At 47.1% G+C, this 14,348-nt stretch overlaps 1 protein-coding gene across 8 annotated transcripts in view; it reads right to left on the bottom strand.

Annotated features, from left to right (window-relative positions):
* Positions 1-14,348, bottom strand: part of HERC1 (HECT and RLD domain containing E3 ubiquitin protein ligase family member 1) — a 215,408-nt gene that overhangs the window by 200,291 nt on the left and 769 nt on the right. For 7 of the 8 annotated variants that reach the window (XM_075897632.1, XM_075897638.1, XM_075897635.1 and 4 more), the window contains exon 2: positions 12,237-12,291. The gene's annotated coding sequence lies outside the window, so the exon portion shown is untranslated. Of the gene's footprint in view, positions 1-12,236; positions 12,292-12,368; positions 12,509-14,348 lie in introns of all 8 variants that reach the window. The other variant, XM_075897633.1, reaches the window with a different exon arrangement.

The following is a 14,348-nucleotide window of genomic DNA, read 5'->3' as shown; positions in this document are numbered from 1 at the left end:
TTTCCTTCCTGGACAGTCATCTCCCATTCTGTACGTGTGAAACTGATTGTTGCTTCCTAAGTAGAGTCCTTTGCATTTGTCCTTATTAAACTTCATCCTGTTTACCTCAGATCATTTCTCCAGTTTGCCCAGATAATTTTGAATTGACCTGATCCTCCACAGCAGTTGCAACCCCTCCCAGCTTCATATCATCTGCAGACTTAACTGTACTCTATGCCATCATCTAAACCCATTGATGAAGATATTAAACAGAACCAGTCTTAAATCAGATACCTGTGAAACCCACTTGTTATGCCCTTCCAGCATGACTGTGAATTGTTAATAACTACTCTCTGACAACGGTTATCAAGCCAATTACGCACCCACCTTATAGTAGCCCCATCTAAGTTGTACTTGCCTAGTTTATTGATAACATCATGCGACACCATATCAAATTCCTTACTAAAGTCTAGGTATACCACGTCCACCACTTCTCCCTTATCCATGAGACTTGTTATCATATGTACGAGGACATACCTGTATTAATTTCCCCAAAAGACAGATTACCTGATTCTTTAAACCACTGACATTCTTGAAATCCCATAGTATCAACAAACATGGTAGCAGTGGCAATATCCATTATTACAACTACTACACAGACTTGAGGACATCCCTAATAGTCTATGCCACAACTAAGGTTCCGATCCTCCAAACATACACATGCTTAAACTTTACTAATTCGAGTAGTTCCAATAGAAATAACATTCCACTTTCTGAGTGGGAATCTAGAGAACATTGCAAAAATGATGTGACTGCTTTAATTAAGGACAGAAAAGAGCAGATAGACTATGGCAACAATGCAGAGATTACAGCTCTAATAGCTGTGTCACTGTACCAATGCTAGCGCAGATGCTGTAACCCAGGGATTGGCAACCTACAGCATATATGCCATAAGTGACATGCAAGCCAATTTTCACTGGCACACAAGCTTCCCTGCCAGATCTGTACGCCAAACATACGGGATTGTCTTGATTTTAAATAATCTGTTCCGGTGTCCCCATCAAGGAGTGAAATGTCTCAGAAAGCCCCACTTGTGGAGAAGTGACTGAGAAATGACTCTGTGCAGCAGGCTCTCCTCCACCCCTCCAGCACAGATGGCTCCATTGGAGCCTTGCTGGCAAGCAGCCAGGCCAGCTTCCAGTGGTGCACATTTTCTGGCCACCGTCACCCACTGCCCCACCACCACATGCTGCGCGGCTCCCTCCCACCACGGGATTGCCTCTGGTGTATGGGGCTCCCAGTCCAGCTGCAGCGCCACCTCCTCCTCCAGGCAACTTGTTGGTACAGCAGCCGCCACTGTGAGGAGGGAAGGGGGAACCGAACAGGTCCAAGACAGAACCCAGAGGAGCTGCTCCCAGACGTCCGTGCCTTGAAGCTGCCACTTCAGCCTCAGCAGGGGACACACGGAGACCAGCTGGAATGCTGCAAGGCAGGGTTCACTCGGGCTCACTAGATGTACTCCATTCACTACTGCTCTCTCTCCCCATCTCTCCGGGGGGAGTGGTAGCAAGCCAGCTCTGATGGGGAAGCTCAGGGTTTCTTTTCTCCCTGCACCGCACTGAGCTCCCCACTGCATGGAGAGATGGGGCTGAGCTCCTTCCCCCTTCCCACCCCGCTGGAGGAATGCCAGCGCAGTGTCCAGAGGCTTTCTCTGCTGAAGCCAGGTAAGTGTTCCTCTAGTGCCCAGACCCCCACATCCCAATCCTCCTCACTCACTCTCCCCCCATCCTGCTCCCTCCCTCTAGACAGACACCCTACTCCCCAGTCTGCTTCTGCACCCTACCTTCCACCTAGACCTCACAACCTCTCCCCCTTCTGCACCCCACCTCCCACTCAGATCCTGCATCCCATCTCTATCCCACACACTGAAAGCCCTGTCCCACACTGTACCCCTCATTTTTGTCCCCACTCCAGAGACTAAGAAGGGTCCATAAAATCCACAAACACTAGAAAAGTAAATCTGGCCTATGGGAAGCCCTGAACCTCAGACCTCCCGGTCCCTTCCCCTCACCCTCTGGGGCTGGAGTGCTATGTGGACAGTTCTGGCTAGAAGTACAGTCAGGATAATTGAGTTCTGGAAAAAAGATGCACAGAGCACCTGCATTTAAAGTTTTGGGGTTTTTTTTAAATCCCTATATACCAGTGACTTCCTGAGGAAGCCACAGAGCATCAGTAATCTTCCTGAAAATGCCATCCTGACCACCATGGATGTAAAAGCTCTTTACACCAACATTCCACACAAGGATGGACGATAAGCTATCAGGAACTATGGTGCACCTGGAGCTATGTGACTGTCCTCACCCACAACTACTTCCAATTTGGGGACAATTTATACCTTAAAGTCAACAGCATTCCTATGGGTACCCCATAACCTCACAATGTCATTTTTATGGGATGACCTAGAATGTTTCCTCAGTTCCTGTCCCTTGGCATTGATCTCATTATATGGACCCAAGGGAAGGACACCCTTGAGGAAGTCCACATTCATTTCAACAACTTCCACTCCACTACCAACCTCAGCCTGGACAGTCCACATAAGAGAACCACTTTCTTTACACTACAATACAGTTGGACGCTCTCTTAACCGGGACTTTCTGGTCCACCAACATCCCAGCCCTGGTGCAGAGCTAGTGGCTGAGAGCTCTGCAACGGGGCTAGAGCCCGGTAGCGGGGCTGCCCCATGGCAGCGAAACTGGGAGCCCAGCAGTAGCGCTGCTGCCTGGTGCTGACATTCTGGGAGTGAGATATGAGAGGCAGCGGGGCTGGAACCAAGCAGCAAAATTACTCCATGAGTCAGGGAGGCAGCAGGGCCACTGGGCAGCAAAGCCAGGGGCCCAGCAGCCCTGCTACCGCAGGGCCAATAACGGGGCTGCCCAATGGTGCAGCAAAAAGCCCAGCAGCCCTACTGCCGCCCTGCAGAGTTGCCTGATGAGGCTGGGAGGCAGCAGGCCTGCCCAGCAAGGCTGATGCTCAAGTGGGCCTTGTCGCCCAGCGGCGCAACTGGACACTGGCAGAGAGGCTCCCTCACAGGGCTGGAGCCCAACAGTGGAGCCAGGACCTGAGGGGGCCGATAAGGGTGGGCCCAAAAGTGACCTTCTTTGGTCTGGCAAAATCCCTCGTTTGGGACCAGTCAGGTCCCAAGGATGCCAAACCAAGGAGGCCAACCTGTACAAATAAATGTTGGTCACATACACCACCCTACCCCAGAAACCTACTGACTGCTATTCTTAGCTACATGCCCCTAGCTTCTGTCCAGGACACACCACATGTTCCACTGTCTACAGCCCAGGGCTAAGATACAACTGGATCTGCTCCAATCCCACAGACAGAGACGAACACCTACAGGATCTTTATCCAGGCATTCTTAAAACTTAAACGCTCACCAGGGAAGTGAAGAATCAGAGCAAGACAGGTACCCAGAAGTCAGCAAATTCAAGAGAGGCCCAACAAAGGAAAAGAACAGAACACCACTGGTCATCACTTAACAGCAGTGGTTTGAAAAGGTTGCCATCCCAAGAGCCAAAATACATTAAAATTCAGAACCAGTGGTCAACAAAGAGCCAATATATAAAAATACCTATTTGCATGACTGAAAATATACAACTTAATATTATTGAAAATTAACATGATGATTAATAGCATAAATGAAACACTGTACTTACAAACTTTAATGGGACTTCTGTTGCTGGTAGGAGTCAGGACTGGAGTGCATGAGGGGCTCAAGGCAGAAGGCTGGGGTATGTGGGAGGTGAAAGAGGCAGGGCAGGGCACTGTGGGTGGGAAGTAAAGCATTGGGGGGTGGGGGGGATTACCTTACCTGGCCAGGGCTGGGCCACTGCACCCGGGTAGTGGTAGCTGGACGAAGTGTCAGGCTAGGATTACCACAGCTGGATCGTGGCCTCCCCTCCTACCCATACTTCAGCAGGAGGGGGGCTGCCACCACCAGCTCTTCCTGCAGCCAGATGGGGGCCAGACTGTGGGACCTGACCTAGGATTGGAGCCAGGGACAAGACATTGCAGCCAGATGGGGGCTGGGCACTTTTATTCTCTCATGTGTATTTAAAATGAAGTTTGGTAAATTAAGTAAAATAGTATGTCCAACACAAAAGGTTTCAACATTGTCTTAGTTATGGCAGGAGTGGAGAACCTTTTTTTGGGTTGGGGGCCACTGACCCAAAGAAAAATCAATTAGGGATCACACAAGTGAGAAGCAAACAAAAACAAACAAACAAACAAACACACACCCCACAACCCTCACTGATGTGGCCCCACAACTGAGACATCTCACTCCCTTGGCACCCTCCCCCGCAATGAGGGAGTGAGGGACACCAAGGACTGAGGTTCAAGGCCTCAGGCCAGATTAACTCTTCTGGGGTTCCAGGGTTAGTGGATTTTGTGGGCACCCCCCAAGTTCTGGGGTGGGGCCAAAAATGAGGGATCCATAAGAACATAAGAACGGCCATACTGGGTCAGACCAAAGATCCATCCAGCCCAGTAGCCTGTCTGCCGACAGTGGCCAATGCCAAGTGTCCCAGAGGGAGTGAACTGAACAGGTAATGATCAAGCGATCTCTCTCCTGCCATCCATCTCCACTCTGACAAACAGAGGCTAGGGACACCAGTGTGAGGGACAGAGCTGCCAGTGAGTGGGATAGGGATGGGGTGCAGGATCTGGAGGGCGGGGGGGGGGGGGAGTTGAGCGGCGGGAGCAGGGTGTCCAGCCACGTGGAAGGAGCAGGAACAAGGGAGGGCACGGTATGCGGTCAGGAAGGAGGGTGCAGGAGCAACGGTGGATGCAGGAACAGGGTGAGGGTAGGGTGTCTCGCCAGGAGGGAGGGTGAGGAGAAAGGGAGGGTGTCGGCACAAGCTGGGGATGCAGGGTACTTGCAGAGGGAGGGGAGTGAGTGAGGGGGATTACGGTGCAGGGGCCTGGGTATGAGAGGCGACACTTACCTGGCTTTGTGCCCTGCTGCAGTGGGGAAAGCTTCTGGACAGCATGTCACTGTGCTGCCATTCCCCCAGCAGGTGGGGAAGGGAAGGAAGCTCAGCCTCCCTCCACACAGCAGGAAGCCTGCACAGCCCTGAAACTGCAGCACAAGCTTCAGCTTCCTGCTCAGATGCATAGGGTGGAGAGGGAAGGTGAAGAAAGCCCTGACCCCACCAGACAGGCTTGCAGAGCGAATGGCTCCGTGAGTGGTCATTCCTAAAGCGGGCTGGGGGAAGAGAGCATGGCAGTGCACAGAGCACACCTGCCAAGCCTGAGCACATCCTACCCCACAGGGCCCTAGCCACCGGAGTGGCTCCACTGGATTTTGCAGCTGCTTTGGACCCTCCTGGTGCCATGCATCCCCTGCCCCCGGCAGTGGCTGCTGTAACAAAGAACAAGTGGCAGCCTAGAGATGGAGGAGGCAGCTGCAGGGTTGCTGGACCAGGGGCCCCAGAGGCAGTACCGTGGGGGGAGACGGCTGCGGCACAGTCAGACAGGGACCTCATGCACCAGAAGCAGTCCCGCAGGGGTGGGAGGAAGGAGGCGGCAGTGATGCAGCTGGACCGGGGGGCCCCCCCGCACCAGAGACAGTCTCACAGGGGGAGGGAGAGGTCTGCACAGCACACGGTGGTGGGGCAACCGCAGTGAGTGCAGGGGGCTTGCCAGGCAGCAGCATGCACCATGCTCAGGGAATACTCTGGACTCCAACTTCCGATCATCTCTGGAAACCGCACACCACCAGAAGCCGGCTGGCTGCCCACTAGCAAAGCACCAAATACATGCTCTGAGGGGGGAGGCCATTGCTTTGCACCATGCTAGGGTATGTCCCTGCAAGGCTCTCTCAGCTGGGGGAAGGGAAATGGAAGTACAGGGAGTACTACTTCCCGCAAGCCAGATCTGACGGGGCTTTCTGGGACATCTAACTACTTGATGGGGACACTGAGACAGAGTATTTAAATTCAGGACAGTCCCAGAAAAATTGGGACTTATGGTCAGTGTATATATTGGCCAAACTTGACAGTCTCTACAACAACGGATAAATGGACACGAAGCAGACATAAAAACTGGTACCATATATAAACTTGTGTCGGGGAACACTGAAACCTCTCTGCACATTCAATAATGGCTTTAAAAGTAGCCATTCTTCTACAAAGGAATTTTATCACCCAATTACAGAGGGAAACAGCTTAACTGGAATTCATTTACAAATCTGACAATCAATTCGGGCTTGAATAAAATATTAACTGGCTAACACATTAAGAAGGCAATTTCCCCTACCTTTCATATTCACACTTACACATCAAAAGCTATATATGGAACACATCCAGCCCAACTCAATTAGCATCATTAACACTGGTCTTACAATTGATGGGATCTGCTGTTATATATACACTGGATTCTGTAATTTCCACTCTAACCCATATCTAGTGGGTTTTACCCATGAAAGCTCATGATATATTATATTTGTTAGTCTCTAAGGTACCATAGGACACTTGTTACAGACTGCTACTTTTTTTTTTAAAAAGCCTCAGAGAAGACAGCTAACCCAGGACTCCAATTTCCTCAAAATGCTTTTAGATCTGATAATCTGAATTAACAGGTTAACCATCAAGTCTAATATGAAAGGAAGACATTTTCAAAGTACTACAGCTATTCTTGTAAAATGTTTCTTACTTCAAATCAAATGAGTAATAAATATGCTTCAGACTGGGATTTTGTTTTGGCATTTCAATCTTATGCCGGTTTAAAACACGAGGTGCATGAATAGTTCCATCATCCGTTAAAATAAAATTCAGGTTAACTTAATGTCAACATAAAGAAAGGCCCAAAAGCCATCCTGTCCAGCACAGTGAGTCACTTAGAAAAGCCAAAATAAATAAAGATTTGCTATGTGACAGAGGACTGGAGTGAGGTTAAGAGGAGTAAACTCCAAAGTCCATGACGCCCCCTACAACACTATCGCCCTGCCAAACGAACACAGGAGACTCCTAGTACATGGTTTATTTTGATGTATACACTCAGTTTGCAATGACTGTGGCCTTCTGAGGTAGTTTTTAAATCCTGGTATTAGGGGTATGAAATGGTGTATTGGACTGAATCAGGAGTGAACAGCTTCATACTTGTTCCTTGAAATCTTACTGGCTCAGTTTCCTTGCAATAGAATTTAAAATAAACTGATTAGAATAGTTTCTTTATTCTAGACATTTCCCAGGCTTCAGCATTCTGTCCTTACCCAGACATTTTTTTACCAATTTGTCTACCAAGTTTTGTAAAAGGCCACTCTTCACTTCTCTCTGACCCTTCACATTTAGTATTCATTGGACCTAAAAAATCAGAAGAACTATAACACGGAAATACTTGCTCTTTCCCATTTCTATATCTCCTTACTAAGCAACATAAAAACATATTTGTGACAACAGATCCTGGATGTCCTAAAGGATGTCCCTGGCTTTAGTCTTTTGCTAGATTCCACAACCTCCCTAGGACAACTGATTCCAGTGTATAACCACCCTGACAGTTAGATTAACCACAATTTAGCATCCCTAGTTCAGATGGAGGATATGACCTCTGCTCTAGTAGACTAATGTCCAACCTAAGTCTCCCTTGTTGCAATTTAAGCAGATTGCTTCAGAGGCCAAGGAGAACAATTTTCCTCCCTTTGATACCCTTTTAGATACTTGAAAACAGCTATCATATCCCCTTCTCAGTCCTCTCTTTTCTAACGTAAACAAGACCAATTCTTTCAGTCTTCCCTCATAGATCATGCTTTCTAGGCCTCTAATCATTTTTATTCCTCTTCTCTGGACCTTCTCCAGTTTCTCCACATCTTTCTTGAAATGTGGTGTCCAGAACTGGATACAATACTGCAACTGAGGCCTAATCAATGAAGAGTAGAGCAGAAGAATGACTCGTGTCTTGCTCACAACACTCCTGTTAATGCATCCTAGAATCATGTTTGCTTATTTTGAAACAGCATCACACTCTTGACTCATATTTAGCTTGCGGTTCACTATGACCCCTAGATCCTTTTCTGCAGTACTCCTTCCTAGACAGTCGCTTCCCATTGACAACACAAACTGTGTTGATATAAGTTGCCCACACTCCTGTCAGTGAAAGCCAGGAATAGTATAGGTGTTTTTCTGAACAATTAGATAGTCTATCAAAAGAAAATAACAATGTTCTCACCATATTTAGTAAGTGAAGCTTTCCTTCATCAGGCTAGCAAAAGGCTTAGGAAGGAAAATTGGCAGGTCAATGGATGGATTTATATAGAATTCTGAGACCACCTTCAGTAGGAACTTAGGTGACATCTAAGGTAATTTGACCTTGTGAAATAGTGTAATTAGAGAAGCAGACATAATCAACTAGGAGAGATTCAGCCTGTTAACTCCTATTAAGCATATTGTTTTAGGGCAATCAAAAAGTCTAGGACTGAATAAACTGGTGTGATCAGAAAAGCAAATTGATGCTGATAACCAGACAGAAAATCTCTTCTACCTATACAAGCAGTCTTCATGAATGTTGCCAGCTCAACCTTTTTTCATTTGTGACCCCCCGGAGCCGGGAAAATTTTTGTTGAACAAAAAAAAAAAAAAAAAAAAACCACTGGGAACATTTTGTTGCGGCCCCTTTCATTTAAAGCGCTGGTACACTCCCCTGCCACTCCCCCCACCCTCTGTGACCTCTCAGGAAGACAGCTGCAATCCCCAAAGATTCTTTCAGTGCAGGTCACACAGTCAGGATACAGACTGCCACATGCAAAGATGTTGGCTCCAGAATAGGGATGTAAGGGAGTAGTCAACTACCTGATAAGCTTCCCCCCCCCCTTGCTGCCTCTGTCAGCCCACCAGGCTCTTACTACATTTAAAATACACTGCTCCTGGGAGCTAACCCCACTCCTATTCTGCAGTTTAAATGTAGTAGAAGCCTGACTGCTGCACACCCATCTCCTACTATATTTAAACTGCAGAGCCACAGTGGGAGGTAGCGAGTGCCCCCCCCCCCCCGACTAATTAAGAAATCAATGGGAATTAGCTGATTAACTGCAATTTAACATCCCCAGTCCAGATGGAGGATATGACTTTTGTTCTGGTAGACTAATTTGGGAGACCAGATTTGGTGAACTTAGCTACCAAGTTCCAGAATTACTTGGCCCATTCTGGAGCCATCATGGTCATTCAGCCTGTGTCTTGGCTCAGTTTCCTCAGGACCCTATGTATCTTGGGGAACAGAAGAAAGGCAAACATCAGCCCCAATGTCCAAGGGATGAGGAAACAGTGTGCTAGAGAGTTGATCTTAGGCTAAACGTCTGACAGTTGTTTGCAACAAACTACAAGTCCACCTCAGGGAATCTGTATTCACAGAAAATCTTCTGCATGCCTGAGCCTTTCAGAAACCAGTTGTGTAAGTATATGACCTTTCTCTGTAGTCATATTAGAAGGTCTAAAGCCTACAGCCTTCATCTGCATCCAGATTACAAGAGCAGCAATCATTAGCTTTGAAGCAGAGTCAAACTCATATGACATACACTCTTGTATGGTAATTTGGAATAGGCTGTTAAGAAGACTCTGTCCTAATGGCACCTACTATCACCAGATAAAGAAACAAATCTCAAGATGGGTTAAAAAAAAGAACACCTTAGTTTGATAGAATCTCATCTGGAAAAAAAAATCCTTATCAATAGTTGAGGTTGTGACATCCTCATTCTATGACTATGGTCCTCATTTTACTACTGTTTGTTTATATGATCTGTCTGTTTTTTTTATTGTTTCTGTCTGCTATACAATTAATTTTGAAAGGTGTAAATCACCTTAGGTGGTGGGATATGATTAGTTAAGTAATTCTGTTACAGTGTGTTATGATTCATACTGAGAAGGTAGAGAAATCCGCTAGTTATCTTAGGTGTCTGTACACAAACACAAGAAGCCTGGGAAACAATCAGGAAAAAATGGAACTCCTGGCACAGTCAAAGAACTATGATGTGTCTGGAAAAACAGAGACCTCCTGGGACAAATCACATGACTGGAGCACTGTCATGGAGGGGTATAAACTATTCAGAAAGGACAGGTGGGGGAGAAAAGGTGGAGGAGTTGCACTGTAAGAGAGCCATTATGACTTCAGTATATAGGAGGAAGAAAAAAGACTGTTGAGAGCGTTTGGGTTAAATTTAGAGGCGGGAGCAACAAGGGTGATATTGTGGTGGGTGTTTGCTATAAAGCACCAGATCAGGTGGATGAAGTAGACAAGGCTTTCTTCAGACAATTAACAGAAGCTCCCAAATCACAGGCCCTGATTCTTATAGGGCAGTGGCTCCCAACTTTTTTTAAGCTGCGGACCATCAAACCCATTCACAAACATTTGGCAGACCGGCAACATTCTATTTGCAAATTTGCATATTCATTATGTTCACAATGAATATGCAAATAAAATGTTATTAGCCCCGATCTAACCCCTTACTCCTCAGTGCTTAACACCCTTTGACCCCCCCAACTCCTACATTCCATGCCCTTTGACCCTTTAACCTCTGCCGTCTACACCAATGCCAACACCCTCTTGCCCCATGACCCCATCATGCCCTCACCCATCAGCCCTTTGCCACCATGCCACCCCACACCCACCAGAATGAGGCTGTGCTCTCTAAGGAGCATGGCCATTACTGCCGTGTGGGCTGAGAAAGCAGCCCTTCTCCTTCGCACCCCCTCCCTTTCCAAGAGTGTCTTGTGCCTCCGTGGGTAGAGAGGGGAGCACAGAGCCCTGGCCAGCTGCCATTATCAAAGGGGGACGGATGGAGGCACCTCCGGCTCTACCTCCTTCTGCCGATGGTGGCAAAGGCACTGTGTGGGTGGAGGGAGCAGCCGCCATTGGTGGCTCAAACGCCTCCCTCTTTCTTCACGCCCCCTTCCTCCCCAAGCGCATCTTCCCAAACGCAGAGTGGGGAGGAGAGAGGAAGGCACCTCCCATTGCCACTGCATGAGCCACCATAGCTGCTGGGGGGACTTCAATCACTCTGACATCCATTGGGAGACCAATACAGCAGTACACAAACAACCAAGGAAGATTTTGGAAAAAGTTGGGAACAACTTTCCAGTACAAGTGCTGAAGGAACCAACCAAGCACCAGGCTCAGCTTGACCTGCTGTTCAGAAACAGGGAGGAAATAGTAGTGAAGTAGATGTGGGTGGCAACCTGGGCAGCAGTGATCATGAGATGGTCAATTTCAGGATCCTAACAAAAAAAAAGAAAGAAAGAACAGCAGCAAAACACACACCCCAAACTTCAGAAAAGCAGACTTTGACTCCCTCAGAGAACTAATGGGCAGGATCCCTGGGGACGCTAACATGAGGTGGAAAGGAGTCCAGGAGAGCTGGCTGTATTTTAAAGAAGCCTTACTGAAGATACAGGAAAAAATCATCCTGATGAGCAGTAAGAAAAGCAAATATGTAGGTGTCTAGCTTGGCTTAACAGTGAAAATTTTGGTGAGTTTAAACACAAAAAGGAGGCTTACAAGAAGTGGAAACTTGAACAGATGACTAGTGAAGAGTATAAATATATTGCTCGAGCATGCAACATGTAATCCGGGTGTAATCAGGATGGCCAAAGCGCAACTGGAATTGAAGATAGCAAAAGATTTGGAAGGTAACAAGAAAGATTTCTACAGTAATGTTACCAATAAGAAGGTGGTCAGGGAAGGTGTGGGACCTTTACTAAATGAAGGAGGTAACCTGGTGACAGAAGACGTGGGAAAAGCTGAAATACTGAATTTTTTTTTTGCCTCTGGGAGCTGACCTTCTCCATGAAAACAGGCTGCTTTCACTTTGGCTATGTCTACACTGGCCACAATTTCCGGAAAAGGGATGCAAATCAGGTAAGTCAGGATAGGGAAATCCGCGGGGGATTTAAATATCCCCCGCGGATTTAAATAAACATGTCCACCGCTTTTTTTCCGGCTTGGGGAAAAGCCGGAAAAAAAGTATCTAGACTGGCGCGATCCTCCGGAATAAAGCCCTTTTCCGGAGGATCTCTTATTTCTACTTTGAATCCAAGCGTGCTGAGAAAGGTGGCTTGTGATTGCAGAACCATTGGCCATAATCTTTAAGAACTCATGACCATCGGAGGAGGTCCCAGACTATTAGAAAAGAACAAATGTAGCGCCTATCTTTTAAAAAAAAGGGAAGAAGGAGAACCGAGGGAACTACAGACAGAACAGCTCACCTCAGTCCCCAGCAAAATCATAGAGGCGATCCTCAAGGAATCCATTCTGAAGAACCTGAAAGAGGGAAAAGTGATCAGAAATAGTCAACAGGGATTCACCAAGGGCAAGTCATACCTGACCAATCTGATTACCTTCTATGAAGAGGTAACTGGCTCTGTGGACATGGGGAAGTCGGTGGATGTGATATGCTTTGACTTTAACAAAGGTTTTGATAGTTTCTCCCACAGTATTCTTGACAACAGGTTAAGGAAATATGGATTCGATAAATGGACTGTAATGGACAGAAAGCTGGTTAGATTGTTGGGCTCAACTGGTATCAATCAACAGCTCGATGGCTGGTATCAAGTGGAGTTTCTCAAGGGTCGGTTCTGGGGTGTAGGGATGTTAAATTTAGATTAATTAACTAAGCGAGTAGTCAACAGGATTTCCATTGACTATTTGATTAGTCTAGAAAGGCACCTCCACAATGCAGCAAGAGCCCAGCTGGGCTCTTGTTACAGTTCAAAAGCAGAAGCCCCAATGGGGCTTTTATATATTTCAAAAACAAAAATCAAAGCAGAAGCGGAGCGAGCAGAGACTACGTCAGTCCACGTTCACGCCATTTCCCGCTGTGCCTCTACCTCCCCTGCCCCCACAGAAATGGTGCTGGGGGAACTGGTTTTTAAGCCAGCTCCCCCCAGCACCAGCTCCTGCTTCCTGATAGAGGCAGCAAGGGGGGGGGAGGGGGAATGACTAGTCAACCAGTGGTTTACATCCCTACTGAGACCAGTTTTGTTCAACATCTCTATTAATGACCTGATTGAGGGGATGGATTGCACCGTAGCAAATTCACAAATGATATTAAGCTAGGGAGAGAAGTAGATATGCTGGAGGGTAGAGATAAGGGCCAGACTGACCTAGAGAAATTGGAGGATTGGGCAAAAAGAAATCTGATGAGGTTTAACAAGGACAAGTGCAGAGTCCTGCACCTGGGACTGAAGAATCCCAAGCACTGCTATAGGCAGGGGACTGACTGGCTAAGCAACAGTTCTGCAGAAAAGGACCTAGGGATTACAGTGGATAAGAAACTGGGTATGAGTCAACAGTGTCCCCATGTAGCTAAGAAGGCTGATGGCATAATTGGGGTGCAGTTTTAGGAGCAGTGCCAGATCTAGGAAGTGATTATTCCCCTTTATTCAGCACTGGCAAGGCCACATCAGGAGTACTACATATAATTCTGCCCTCTCGTCCCCAATTACAGCAAAGATGTGTACATATTGGAGAGAGTTCAACAGAGGGCAACGAAAATGATTAGGAGGCTGGAGCACATGATTTGCAAGGAGAGGCTAAGGGATTTGACCTTATTTAGTCTACAGAAAAGAAGGGGGGGGGATTTGATAGCAGCTTTCAACTACCTGAGGGGGGATTTCAAATAGGGTAGAGAGAGACTGAGGAGCAATAGTCTCAAATTGAAGTGAGGGAGGTCTAGATTGGATATTTGAAAAAACTATTTCACTAGGAGGGTGGTGAAGCACAGGAATGAGTTACCTAGAGATGTGATAGAATCTCCATTACTAGAAGTTTTCAAGGCCTGGCTTGACAAAGCCCTGGCTGGGATGATTTATTTGGGAATGGTCCTGCTTTTAGCAGAGGATTGAATTCAATGACCTCCTGAGGTCTCTTCCAACCCTATGATTCTATGACCAGAGGTTACACTGAGCAAGTTACCAGGCACCGAATGGCCCTTGCTATTAGGAAATTTTCACGGATAAATACTGCAACCAATTGGGACATCAAGAGTGGAGACCCAAGCCCAGACCTGCAATATGAGAGCTGCCTCCGAATGGTGGAGGGTGTCGCTCTTCAATCCTCTATCTTCCACATATCCCCTCCTTTTCCAAGTTTTTTCCCCTGCACCTCTGCATCAAAATGTAATCACTATTTCCATGAAAAAAAATCATATCCCTGCTCATGAACTATGCAGGCCAGCAAAGGGCAACTTGCTCAGGTACACTACCTCAACACAGGCGATGAAGGGATAAGGAGGCGCGCTGTGCCTCAACACACCGTCCCACCCATGACGGGCAAGACAGGACATACATATATACAGAACAAAAACGACATGCAGGTCT

This window comes from Pelodiscus sinensis, chromosome 14, assembly GCF_049634645.1.
Source record: "Pelodiscus sinensis isolate JC-2024 chromosome 14, ASM4963464v1, whole genome shotgun sequence".
Lineage (NCBI taxonomy): Eukaryota > Metazoa > Chordata > Testudines > Trionychidae > Pelodiscus > Pelodiscus sinensis.
Note: the sequence above shows the minus strand (reverse complement) of the source record. Positions and strands in the feature narration are given on the sequence as shown.